Raw genomic sequence first — 12623 nt, 5'->3', positions numbered from 1 at the left:
CTAAATACTAGTTAAAAAATAAACGATTTTTTTTTCATTTTTTAGGTTAAAATCCAAACATGAGTAAAATTTTATTAATAATTTTTTTTATATTTTTAATGTAATATATATTTTTTGGTAAAAAAAATAATTTTTAGATATTTAATTCAAATAAAAAATTAAGGATAAGAAAACTTTAAAAAATTATTAAATATATTATTAATATACTTATTTTTTATAATTTTCAATACATTATGACATGATTTTATATAGTTTTTTAAAATTTTAATTTTTTAATTAATATTCTTAAAATATTAATCATCGGGTCTCATATTTTTAATTGTATCAGAAGTAAATCCAACAAGACCTTCAAATCGTTATATGCTTAAACAACGCAATATTCAAACCAAAAACCTAGTAAATCATTATTTAAGGACTACAGTCTAACTTCTAAAACATTGTAAGTACGATATTCTCTATCCCATCTCAACTAAATTGTGACTAATGTAAGATATTCTCTATTAGTAAATACATGCTACATTATTTTATTAGGTAATTATATGAATCACTTTTTTAAAAATCATAATTTATGATAAAAAAAAGTAAAAGTTAAAACTACATTAAACAAATAGAAATTGCAATTTTATGTTCCACACGTCCTAACACAATTTTGGAAGAGAGAATTTTGTTTTCATTCAACGTTTCTCAGTCCATGCGTGTTATTTTCACGACTGAGGTGAAAATAAACAGATTATTAATAATCACATTTACTAAAAGAATCTTTGACTAAAGAGAAGAGAAAAACGTCATTGAAAATCTTTTTTTTGTCCAGTATAATTATTCTATGTTGTTTATAGTAAATACATTTTAACACAGTTTTTTTTTTTCTATTAGTTCAACACAGCTTTATATATGCATATTTTATATGTTGAATAGATCACAAATGATGAATGTCTAAAACGAATAAACACTTTCATGCACACTTTATTATTAGAAAAATAAGTCTAATTTATTCTAAAAATTAACTTATGAAAAGACGATTATTCAATTCAATAATATTATTAACTCTGTGAAACATTTTAACTCACTTTATAAGTTTGCTATATTAAATAATAAATAGCAAATAAAACAGAAGAAAAATCAAATATTTTTATTTAAGATGAAAGAAAGAGATAAAAAAATAACTAATATAGACTTTAATAAAATAATATTAAGAAAACAATGAAAACTAATGCAAATTAAAAACTCTTTTAAAAAATATTTTCTTCAATTAAAAAAATAGAGTACAATAAAATAAAAGGGAATTATATTATGCGTGTGGAAAATAAAAGGAAGAAATGGTTGGCTATTTTAAGTGACAGTGCCATGGCAGCTTCACCTTCCCCACACTCTGGCATGTCTTTTCTCAGCAGCTTTCCCGTGTTTTCCGTGCGCGCTTGCTGGCGCTTTCAAAAAGGGACAAAAACGACATTGATGTGTTTGTGCGTTTTATGTGGGACCCTTTAGTATATGCATCACATTCTCCCTCGCAAATCGCAATGTTATAAAATCCACCTCGGTGAACCGCTGACCCGATTCGGTGACCAGTCCGAACGACTTACTTGCTTAATTATTAGATCTATTGTGCAATCGGCTAATTGCGAATCAGGTGAAGTGAGAATAAATTTCATAAGCAAAAATAAAAATGCCAAAATTTTCATTTTTATTATCATTATTATTTAATTAAAAAAATTAATAATAAAAACAATTTCTATATCATCATTCAATCATCAATTATTATATAATTAAAATTTATTAACTTCTATAATTATTTTGAAAACTCATTTAATACTCAAGATAATAATAATAATAATAATAATAATAAAAAGTGTTTCAAGATGATACTATAGACAATAAACTAAAAATGATTGCACTCAAAATTTTCTAAAATCAACACAGCGCTTTAGAATCCACTATAGAGCATCTTAGGTCATGTGTATAAGAAGCTTCAAGAGTCACAATATGTGTCATATTACATAACTTGCATGTCTAAAGCTTGCTAGATGTTAAGAATTTATTACTATGCATTCCTTACTTAATGATTCAATGTCAAGGCAACAATGAAAATTTAATATAGAAGATAAAGTAAATGTCTATATAAGAGAAGGGAAACTCTAAGCTTCATGTACATTACTTATTCTTTAACATATATTTTAAACTCATCTTAAACTCTTTCTCATTTGAGCATCAGAGTAATTCCTTATAAGAACACATCAGTTCACCTAAATTGTCTCATTATTTAGGAGTAGCACCACATCAACGGTGTCAACCTCTTAGCACTTAACTAACAATAATAAGTTTATCCTATCTATTTCAATAATTTTAGAGTTACCTAAGAAGGAGTTCAATTAGGAACTAATAGGATAAGTTAGATATGATTTCTCCCTCCTTCCCTTTCATCCTGATTTCATATTACAAATTATTTTCACTCCACCACAACCATTACTACTACACCCACCAGTATTATCATGGTTACATTACTATATTAAACATATTTTAAATTAGTTCAAATAATTTTATATTATTTTTTATAATTGAACTAAAAACAAGTTCATATAAATTTGACAACTATTTATCTTAGTTGTAATATATAATTGATCCAAAAAGACATGGAGTTCAAGGCATTGAAAATCATACCCATCAAGTTCAATAATAGCAATCCTTCCAAACATAGTGGCTTTATGCTTATTATTTGTGGGCAAGTGTTTGAACTTAAAGGATGCATTTAAATAAAATAAAGATTTAAATATAAAATTGATTAAAAAAATTAAAATGGCACAGTCTCTGACAATAAACTAATCGAGAAGAACGTAGGGTGAATGGTTTCACATTTACAATTTTGTATGTTCTCTTTTATATTAATTCTAATTCTAATTTCAGTTTCTCTATAATTGTCAATCGCTCATACTAAATCTATTAACATTCACTAATCATGTAATCTAACAATCTTTTTCCTAAGTTATTACCCCCAATAATCATACAAGGTAAAAGAGAGAGTAAGCATAAAGAGTTTATAAGTTGTTAATTTAATTAGCGATTGAAAGGGAAGCACTAAGCTTGGTTCATGCAATTCTTTGTCTCGTTTTATCCTATAAATCCATTAACTATACGTGGTACAATCACCTACAATATAATTAATTATGATATGTTTAAGAGTTGTCAATTCCAAACATATAAGTATAACGCAATAAGGTAAACACAAATAAAAAAAGAAACATGAAATTATTATTAACTATAAAGATCTAGTAAAGTCATGCAAAGAATCCATTATAGCCCTAACTATAGATTTAGCTAGACATGATATAAAAGAAAGTCAAAACAATACTAAACAAATCTATAGATATCAGGCCTGTAATTTATTATTGAGTAATCTATAATATTTTGTACTTAATAAATGTTAATTGAAGGATTATTTAGTATTGAAATATATTTAGATGGAGTTTAAAATTATTTGAAAAAAAAAAGTAAACAGTGTCAGTGTGAACAGTAACTTCAGTATGAACAGTAAGGCAGCATGAATAGTACTATTTTTTTCCCTATAAATAGGGGTCCTTGCATGAATTTTTCACTTCTCCACCTTTCTCAAAGGTTCCAAGGCCATATATCATTATATTCTCTCATAATAAACTTTTCTAAACTTAGATTTCTCTCCAAATATATGATTCTGCGTCTATTCCAAAGGATTTGAAGTAAGTTTTTCTAAGTTTGAAGTTAGTTTCACCGTTTATTTCTCTTCTCCTTCTCTTTCTCATAGAAGTTCATGGTGTTCTTAGGAGAGACTCCGTTCTAAAGCCAAATCTTTGGTGAATCCTGCATTAAAACAAGTAATATTCGGTAGATTTAGTTTGAATCACCATTCTAAGGTAAGGGGAGCTTACCTTAGCCTATGAACTATGTTTTAAACTGTTTGATATGTTATTAAAGAAATGTTTGAGTTGGTTTTGTTAGATTTTTTTGATAAAAGCTGAGATATAAAGGATTTAATAGTTGAAAGTTGATTTTCTATGTTGTAACTGCTGATGACTGATTTAATAACACTGAAATTTGGCTTATTTATTATAAACTTGTCTTAGATGAGTTGTTGAAATGATTTTAGCCGTGCTGCATCATGCTGAGATATATGTCTTACATCATTATAGAGCCGAGTTACAAGTTTAGGTGGGTAGACGTGTAACGATAGAGCATGTTGAGCTATGTTGTGCTATGCAGTCTAGATCCAGATACCGAAATAGGTCGCTTCCGGACCGATTCGGTTCCTTCTGGATTACTTAGGCTGTAAAATCAGTTGAAAACCGTTTTCATGTTGTGCATTAGATAGGCTGGGAATGCATGGGCTGTTGCTGTGAGTAATATTTTGCTCTCTCTCTCTCTCTCTCTATATATATATATATATATATATATATATATATATATATGATTTTATTTTATTTTTGTAAGCTCACTTTTACATTTCTGTCTATGTTGTTATGTGCGTATGTACTGCGATGATCGTACGGTGGTACATGAGTAGATGTAGAAAGTATTACATCTACTTCACAGGCTGAGGAGTCGAGTAATTTTGCATTAAAGTCTTTTCTCCTTATATTTTGAGACCTCATATAAAGGGAGCAATGTAGTAAAAACTTTGTGTATTTTTAAGTATTATAAACTAAATTTAATATTATGTTTTTCTGTTGGATATTTGTCATAAGGAATTCTGTTTATATTGAATTGAAAAGTGAATTTTATACTTATATTCTTTATTATGTATTTATCTCAAACAAGTAAGTGGTATAGAAATAATGTTCTCGGTTCCTTACAAAAAGGGGTCTGACAATAGATAATCGAAAAGTAAATGCAAACTAGAGGAGTTTCCAATAAAGAATGGATGAAGAGAGCTCTTGATTCCAAGATATGCTTCCAAAGCTACACTAGTCATCAATGACAACTGTGTATGTGGCTTGAAGCATGTTTGTACTTGCTATTAGGGTATGGGCGTGTTGGCTGTTGTGAAACCCTATTTTTCATCTAATTTGAATCCAAAATGCTTCCAAAACCTAACTGTGACATTCTTATTTGCATAATAATCATATAAATTAGTGTAAAAACTTGATAAAATAATGGCCACAAATAAACATATAGGCTATAAAAATATGTCAAAATATAGACTTACCACCTATCCTTTGAGAACCTTTCCTCTATGGTGCTTAGCTTTGTGCTTTGTCGTGTACAAAAAGATATAAGAAACAAAGAACCAATATAAGAAGTTGAAGGCGAGGAAGTAATAAGCAACATTATTGATTCTAATAGTAATGATTGAGGCCTTTATAGAGATGAAAGGGGGTAGAATAGGGAGACATGTGAAAACTTAGATGCACCACCATAAGTGGCACCATAGTTTCGTCCTTTCTAGAACAAAACAACATCCTCATCAAAATCAAATAGACCGATTTGTAGCATAATTGAATTAGTCACTCTATAATCACTACAAACCCCACTTCCATTCATTGTTACCAGTTACAACTTATATCGTATAAACATTTATTCCTTTCCTATAAAATCACCATTAATAAAAATTAACCCCATCATTCATCATCCTACACTAAGCCAATCTCGCAGATTGAGGCCACTATGGCCTTATTGCCCAAAATTGTCATTATTGTTACAAACAAAACCTTAAATAGATCACTTGCAACCTTCTCTTTATCACATCTTAATTTTCTTTATGTCTCCCAAATTGAAGTAGGGATAACTCACTATGATTTCTTATATACTTTGTGCTTTAATATTTATCAAAGTGAAGATGCCACCTAAGTCTATGACTTAATTATTCCATTACATCATGATTTGCGATTAATTTTGTTACATTTTCAAGAAAATTATGAATGTATGATTGATTTACATTGGGAGGCAAAGGCAAAAATAAAATAAAATTGAGAAACTATCTATATTAGTTTCTTATTTTAATCTATCTAAAGAGTTATGTTCATATCAGTTATATTTTTATCTACTCTAAAAAATAATTATTAATTAATAAGAAATTTGACCTCTAAATTTTAAAAAAGCCACTACCTTTTTTTTAATCAATTTCATAATTACTAAATGAAAACTCATTGTAAAATTACTTACTATATTAGTGTTATCTCTATTATATATGAACATCATGATATTATTGTCATTACCATAAGTACGATTACTTTCATCATTATCATAATTTTTATCATAACCACACTTGATATAAACAACATTGCCATTGTTGTCACCACTACTATGGCCATCATCATTGTTATAATTATCATTATCATCATTATCACTACTACACTACTATTATCACCATCATTATCACAAATATAACAATTACTGTAATATCTTTATTTAATTTATATAATTTGTAAAATAACATTTATATCGGAAGGAAATAACAAGATGGAATATGCATGTAATCATATTTTGAAACTCGTTAAAATTTTAAACTTTTATTTTATTAACTGGGGTCTACAAAATATACTATCAGTAATGCATTAAGAAATAAATAAATTTAGATAAAAAGGCTAAAATAAAATACATGTACATTAGCTTCATTAATATATAAGAGTTTAATAATTACAAAATAAAATTTCACAATGCATTAGGACTCATTTATACCATTTACAAAAGATACAAAATACAACAAATCCTAATGAGTAATATTTTCATACCCAAAGACTAAAGGCAATCCTAGTTGTCATATCCAAACTATTCCTCTACCTCTGCTTATTTTTCTAGGGATATGTTCTCATCTTCACCAAGATCGCTCGTATCGGCCACCACCTCAGTACTACTGACTCACTTTGAGGTAAATCGGCTTGATCTTTGATGAATCCACATTTTACTAAATTTTTATACATCATTTATTACTTTTTATAGAAAAGAATAAACTTAAATAGTGTAAATAAGATGAATATTCTAATTAGGCTAAATAATATAGGTTTCTTAGTTTTTGGTTAATTTACATTGATTTATATAGTTTATTTTACCTGTTTTGATCATTTGAATAATGTGGCAGGAATCCCCAAGCTTATTTTGAAGAATTATTGGATTTTGAGGAATTTGAGGTGAAAGTAACTACTTTCAAGATTGATAATGACAACTACAGCAAGCCACTTCCAACAAAGGGACCAAAGTGATCACTTTCAAAGCTTAAAGTGATAACTATAGCAGCCAAGAATCCACTAAACCTGTGCGTGGTTATTATGAACTTTCACAGTAATCACTCCAGAGCATGCAGAATTGAAGGTGCTGCGCTTGGTTACTATCAAAGTTCATATTGACAACTCCAGAGAGTCCAAAATGTCCCAGTGCTACGCGTGGTTACTATGAACTTTCATAGTAATCACTCTAGAAAGGCAAAACCCAACTGATGTTGCGCGTGTTTACTATGAAAGAATGAAAGTAATTACTTTGGAGGGTGCCAGCTTTAGTATAAATAGATTTTTACCAAATTAGGGTAAGGAGTTCTTACACTTTTTATACCTTTTCTCTTCCTTACTAAATTAGGACGATTTTTCAGAGCTTAGGGCAACCTTGGGTGACAGCTAAGGGTCCAACCTAGGGTTTAGTTTCTCATTTCTCTTACTTTTACATTAATGTTAATGATTTTTCTGCATTTTCCAACTGCGTTTTTGACCCCCATTTCCATGGAGGGCTAAATTTTGTGTAATCCTTAGTAAGTTTACACGGATTCTTGAGTTCCTTGATTTTAATGATAATATAATTTCTTTCTTCTCATGAATTACTTCTTCCTTGTCTCTTGAATTGAATTAATGGTGAATGAGGGGAATATTGCTTAATTAACCCTATTTCATTTTAAGGAGATTCTAAACTAGGGATTGCTTAATCCTAGGTTTAATTCTAAGGTTGCGTAACTTTGGGATGAGAGATTAGAGCCTAGCAAATTACATAATTTTGTTAGGACAATAAGGTTGATTTTTGCTTGTTAAATTAACCTAATTCATGGGAGAGAGGATGAATGTTAAATCTTGAGTGGAATGAGGATAGAATCTTTGTGGATGAACTAAGAATTGTTGTTTTCTATTGTTTGAATTAATTAAACTTGTTTACTCGTTGCTCTTTATTTTGATTTGAAACCACGAAACCCCCCATTTTAATTGTTTGTTCAATTAATGCCTTCAACATGTTTAATGAAGATTAATAGCCAATGTTCACTGGAGACAATCTAGGGTAACCCTAGTACTACATTAAGTTGTTTAAATTTTGATGAGGATTTGCGACAAATCTTTTAAACACAACATGAGAAAGTTCGCTCATCAAATTGGCGCTATTGCCAGGGAAAATTGGTGTTGATTTTTCATAATCATGTTATTTGCTCTGTTTTCATTTTCATTTTCTGCATGTTTAGTGAATTCTCTTTTTCATAAACATGTTAAAGTAGGGATATCTTGCATTTAGATACAACCAATTGCTATTTTCTGTATTTTGTGAATTTTGATTTCTACAATTTAGTTTACCACACTGCATTTTCGTTTGTTGCACTTTACTCTATTTTTGCTGCATAATTCTGCAGAATTTGTGCTTGTGTGTTGCATATTTTCATTCCATAGTTTGCAATTTCTTTCTGTTTTTGCTGTTTGGTGTTAATGCTTTATTTTACTGCACTTAGAGGTTAGTTTTTCTGCATAATTGTGATCTGAATTTTTCTGCATTTTTACTGCTTCATTAGTTTACTTCTTTTCAATTTTCCATAGCTAATTCCTAATGAATGACCAGATCAAATCCGGGAGATTTATATCCTCCAGATACTGAAATTGATAGGACATTCCGTAGGAATCTTAGGAACCTTAATAGACAAAACTTTGCACATACTGAGGAACTATCTTCTCCATCTTCTATATATTCTTCTCTGCATTCTTTAAATTCTAAACCTTTAGAAATAGCAAAAAATGACCTGACACTTAAGGAGCTTGTCGCGCCGGACGTGACTTACCAGACTTTGTGTATCCAATACCCGGATGTGGATGCCCCTTTTGTTCTTAAAACTGGCCTAATCCATCTTTTGCCTAAATTTCATGGTCTTGCAGGTGAAGATCCACATAAACACCTCAAGGAATTTCATATTGTTTGCTCTATAATGAGACCACAAGGTGTGCCTGAAAACATGTGAAATTGAAGGCTTTTCCATTTTCTCTTATGGATTTGGCTAAAGATTGGCTGTATTATCTTCCACCTGTCTCTATTACAAGTTGGGACACCCTCAAGAGATTGTTCCTGGAAAAAATTTTCCCTGCCTCAAGGGCTGCCTCAATAAGAAAGGAAATATGTGGTATTAGGCAACTAGAGAGGGAAAGTTTGTATGAATATTGGGAGCGTTTCAAGAGACTTTGTGCTAGCTGCCCCCATCATCAGATAAGTAACCAGCTCCTAATCCAATACTTCTATAAGGGCTTACACCCAATGGATAGGAGCATGATCGACGCAGCTAGCAGAGGAGCCCTAGTTGACAAGACTCCCATTGCCGCTAGAAACCTCATTGAGAATATGGAAGCTAACTCTCAACAGTTTGCTACAAGGCAAAATTCCATCATGTCCAGGAGTGTCAATGAAATTCAAACTTCAGATTCACACAAGCTAGAGCATAAGCTAGATGAGTTGGCTTCTATGGTAAAATAGTTGGCATCCATCCAAAAGAATTCTGCTACATATACACCTCCACCTCCATCCATTCCAGCCATGCTTTGTGAGATTTGTTCATCTACGGATCACTTCACTGATAGTTGCCCCACATTGCAAGAAACTGAATCTTTGGAAGGTAATCCTCAAGCTTATGCTGCTAATATTTATGCTAATAAATTTCCTTTTCAGCAGCCGCAACAATAACAAAGCTGGGATTTATCTTCTAATAGATATAATCCCGGTTGAAGGAACAATCCTAACTTAAGGTGGGGAGGAAATGCACATCATCAAGGCTCTAGCCAACCAACCAACAACCATTTCCAACCGCATCAAGCTAAACAAAGCAAGCCATATTCAGCCCAGCAACATCACCATCCATCATCTTCATCTCAGCAGCACCATCAAGCATCTTCTTCACTAGCTCTTGCACCTCAAAAGAGTGAGTCATCCTTGGAAGACCTTGTGAAGCAACTCACTATGAGTAATCTCAATTTCCAGTAACAGAGTCAGGCTTTCCAACAACAGACTCAAGCAAGCATCAAGACCTTGGAGAATCAAATGGGTCAACTTGCTTCATCCCTGAATCAACTTTAATCTCAAGGTTCAGGCAACCTCCCTGCACAAACTGTAACAAACCCAAAGAATGTGAGTGCCATGACCTTGAGATCTGGTAAGGTGATGTAAGAGCCAGAAATGCCTAAGGAGAAGGATCCTAGTTGCATTCTAGCTGCAGAAGATGAAGGAGGAGAGGTTGAGAGACAAGAGTAGCCTGCATCTATGCCCACACCATGTCAACCAAAAGTGGTAGACAAAGAAGAGAGGTTCATTCCTATTCCTTTCCCTCAAAGAATGGTTCAGCCTAGCAAGAAGCAAGAAGAGGTTGACAAAAAATTTTTGGATACTTTCAGAAAGGTTAAAGTCAATATCCCCTTGTTAGATGCTATCAAGCAAATCCCAAAGTACACCAAATTTCTTAAGGACTTGTGCACTCATAGAAGGCGGCTAAAGGGTAATGAAAGAGTGAACATGGGGAGGAATGTATCAGCCCTCTTTGAGAGGCAGAAAACTTCCATGCCTGAGAAATGCAAAGATCCAGGAACGTTTACTATTCCCTGTATTATAGGCAACAATAGGATAGATAATGCCATGCTTGATTTAGGTGCATCTATTAATGTTATGCCTTTATCTATCTTCACATCTTTGTCTCTTGGACTATTGCAGTCCACAGGTGTCATCATCCAGCTAGCAAACAGGTGTCATTTTGGACATGCAAGAAGAAGAGCCAATAAAAGGAGCTGCACTAATCATCTTGGGGAAGTCATTCTTGAAGACGGCCAGAACCAAAATTGATGTGCATGCTGGAACTCTCACTATGAAGTTTGGAAGAGTGTGGTTCGCTTCAATATATTCGCTTCAATATACTGGATGCTATGAAGCACTCACTTGAGGAGCATTCAGTTTTCCACATTGATGTTCTTGATAGCTTGATAGATGATAGTTTTGTTGAATTTTTAGGAGACACTTTCTTTGATTTTTCTGATTGTGTAGATACCATAGATACTAAACTTTGTGAATATTGTACTAATTCATCTTTGTGTGATATTTGTATTGCTGATTTTCTGGAATTAGATTTTGCAACTTCTGACATTAATGACATTGAAAAATCAAAAGGGATAGAATGTGGTTCATTGAGTACAACAAGTATAATTGAATTTAACCCTTATGGTTTAAATGTTGCTGAGATCATTTCAAATGAAAGTGCTAAAGCACTGCCTTCAGTTGAGCAGCCTCCAACCTTGGAGCTTAAACCCTTGCCTGAGCATTTAAAATACGCTTATTTGGAAGTAGGTGAGAAGCTCCCTGTGATCATATCCATTGAGCTTAATGAGGACCAAGAGGAGCAGTTGCTTGATGTGATTTGAAAGCATAGAAAGGCTATTAGATGGACCTTGGCTGACATCCTTGGAATCAGCCCTTCCCTGTGCATGCACCAAATTTTGTTGGAAGAAGAATCCAAGCCAGTGAGACAGCCCCAGAAGAGGGTAAATCCGATCATATTAGAGGTGGTGAAGAAGGAGATCACCAAGCTACTCCAGGTAGGCATCATCTACCTAATATCAGATAGTACATGGGTGAGCCCAGTGCAAGTGGTGCCCAAAAAGTCAGGGATTACAGTGGTGAAGACTGAGAAGGATGAGCTCTTGACCACTAGTGTGCAGAACAGTTGGAGAGTCTACATTGATTATAAGAGGCTCAACCAGGCGACCAGGAAAGACCACTTTCCTCTACCTTTCATTGATCAGATGCTGGAGCGCCTGGCAGGTAAGTCTCACTACTGCTTCCTAGATGGATTCTCTGGTTATTTTCAAATATGCATAGCTCTTGAGGATCAGGAGAAGACCACTTTTACATGCCCATTCGGTATATTTGCATATAGGAGAATGTCATTCGGGCTTTGCAATGCTCCCGGTACATTTCAAAGATGCATATTGAGTATATTTTCTGATTTGGTTGAGCATTGTATAGAAGTATTCATGGATGACTTCACTGTATATGGGTTATCATTTTCTGCATGTTTAGGAAACTTGGATAGAGTTTTACAAAGATGTATAGAGACTAACCTTGTTCTAAACATTGAGAAATGCCATTTTATGGTTAGGCAAGGGGTAGTCTTAGGTCATATAATATCTGAGAAGGGAATTGAGGTAGATCCTGCTAAGCTTAATGTCATTTCACAGCTTTTTTACCCCTCTTGTGTGCGAGAGATGCGTGCATTTCTTGGCCATGCAGGTTTCTACAGGCGCTTTATCAAGGATTTTTCCAAGATAGCCCTTCCTCTCTCCAAGTTACTGCAGAAAGATATTGATTTTGAGTTTGGAGCCAAGTGCAAAGAGGCGTTTGATTGCCTAAAGACAGCCTTGACCACAACCCCCATCATTCAGCCACCAAACTGGACA

At 32.6% G+C, this 12623-nt stretch overlaps 1 non-coding gene across 1 annotated transcript; it reads right to left on the bottom strand.

The window, feature by feature from the left end:
- Window positions 1–9296: 9296 nt before the first annotated feature.
- On the bottom strand, window positions 9297–9401 carry LOC113860384. Its single transcript, XR_003503836.1, has one exon. It is a non-coding gene; the product is annotated as a small nucleolar RNA R71 (small nucleolar RNA).
- Window positions 9402–12623: the final 3222 nt, after the last annotated feature.

This window comes from Abrus precatorius, unplaced genomic scaffold (genome assembly GCF_003935025.1).
Source record: "Abrus precatorius isolate BTA unplaced genomic scaffold, Abrus_2018 Scaffold2, whole genome shotgun sequence".
In the NCBI taxonomy this organism is placed as follows: domain Eukaryota; kingdom Viridiplantae; phylum Streptophyta; class Magnoliopsida; order Fabales; family Fabaceae; genus Abrus; species Abrus precatorius.
The sequence above is the reverse complement of the archived record's forward strand: the minus strand, read 5'-3'. Positions and strand labels throughout refer to the sequence as shown.